At 38.5% G+C, this 1914-nt stretch overlaps 1 protein-coding gene across 1 annotated transcript in view; it reads left to right on the forward strand.

Moving 5' to 3' along the window:
- The window catches only part of LOC113815654 (uncharacterized), a gene marked incomplete in the record, with an annotated part of 71403 nt that extends 69787 nt beyond the window's left edge, over positions 1-1616 (forward strand). The window contains 1 exon segment of the mRNA XM_070138746.1: positions 321-1616.
- Between the last annotated feature and the right edge of the window lie 298 nt (positions 1617-1914).

Genomic DNA, 1914 nt, shown 5'->3' on the forward strand with positions numbered 1-1914 from the left:
GATAAAATGGATTCATAAAACCACACTCATACATTGTTTTAGGATAAAATGGATTCCTAAAACCACTCATACATTGTTTTAAGATAAAATGGATTCATAAAACCACACTCATACATTGTTTCTTTCTCTCTCGCCGTTTCAGAGCTTCCAAGTCGAAGTCCTGCGACGAGCTGGACAAGATGGAGTGAAGGACCCAAGGAAAGGGACGTCCTCCTCCTCAGCGACGTCGGGCATCGGGTCGGCTCGCGTCGGGCGGGTCGGGCGAAGGCGTGACCCGACTCGCGCTTCGACTCTCCCCACCCCCCAACCCCCCCAACCCCACCACCACCTCCACCACACCACCCCCCTCCACCACGCGCCAAAAAGTGGACATTTGAGGCCAGAAAAAACGCGGAGGAAGCGAGCGGCCGGAGGAGAGAACGTTGCGCAGATTCGCCTGCCGTAAACGTTATTTCTGTCGCGAGATGAAAATGAAAATGACAGGAAAGGAAGTGAGAGTGACTTCTTAATTAATAATAATAATGATGATGATGATAATAATAATAATAACGTCTTTGTATGAACTTTTTAAAACTTCGGGTTCTCTGTGTACGGGTTTTGAAGCAACGCCCTCTTGTGAATCGCATTTTTAAAAGAAGTTTATTTTTTAACGGAACTGCTAATGTGTAATATACGCGGTTATATTGTGCGATGATTCCCGGAAGGAGCTCGGGGAAAGTGCCTCTATTTATGCAGTGTACATAAATTTCTTTTTTTATAGCTTTAAAGGGAACTTCTTTATTTTCCGTTTGAAATGAAAGTTTCGGAACGAGTTGATGTGAGGAATTATGATTTGTGTTTTAATGTGCTCTTTTTTTTTAATATTTCAAGTGGAGAAAAAAGTGCAAGACAGACATATGCAAATAGACGATTGTGAAAGGTACAGGACAGCCGGTCTCCGTCGCCTCAGCGGACTATTGCGGAGAAAATCCTCTTGCAGTCTGTGGTAAAAAATAAAAATAATGCAGTGCAACAGAAAATATAATAGTTACCCGTTAGGCCGAGCATAGAAAATGGGAAGAAAATGGAAAAAAAAATCGGCCTGACATCAATGGAGAGAGAAAAGAAAAAGGCGAGACGGTCTATAATTAATGTAAAAAAAAAAAAGTGAGAAAAAAATGAAATGGAATTCTTGGCTTTAAGACTCGCAACACCAGTTCCCCATTTTCGACGCGACAGAACTCTGGAGAACAATAATTTCAATACCGACCCCGTGTACAGTTCGATATGATAAAAAGAGAGAAATTTATTGTATTTACATAGTCTTACATATTGTATAAACACAACTAGTTTACGAGTTTATGTAAGAGTATTTTTTGCCAGATTTATGAAAAGTTCGTGTACAGTTCGTCTAAAACTCAGTGTTCCTCTGAGATCAGTACAATATAGTGCTACTTAATCTTAGATTCCATAGGATCAGAACAATATCACTGTACATACATTAGTCTGCACAGTTTTATAATACATTCTTCTAGGTCTTTTCTCTTGTTTTATTTGTTTTTTTTTGTTCTAGTCTTTTTTTAATTTTCCTTTCTGTGATTTTTTTTTTTTTGTAAAATAAATATTCCCAGTGAAAATATCGAGTTTTTTTTAAACATCTATTGGAGTTATTTTAGTAATATTGTAAGTTTGTTATCCTAGAAGTTCTCATGCTTATAAAAATTGATATTAAAGATTCTATGATAATAGGGAGGGATAGAGAAAGGGGGGGGGGAAAGAGGGAGGGAATGAGAGAGAGAGAGAGAGAGAGAAAAGAGAGAAATCGAGAAAGAAAGAAATAGAGAGAGAACAGAAAGAGCAAGAAAGAAATAGAGAGAGAGAGAGAGAAGAGAAAGAGAGAAAAAAAACAAGACGGAGGAGAAAAAGAAGAAAACA

This window comes from Penaeus vannamei, chromosome 24 (assembly GCF_042767895.1).
Source record: "Penaeus vannamei isolate JL-2024 chromosome 24, ASM4276789v1, whole genome shotgun sequence".
Taxonomy (NCBI): Eukaryota; Metazoa; Arthropoda; class Malacostraca; order Decapoda; family Penaeidae; genus Penaeus; species Penaeus vannamei.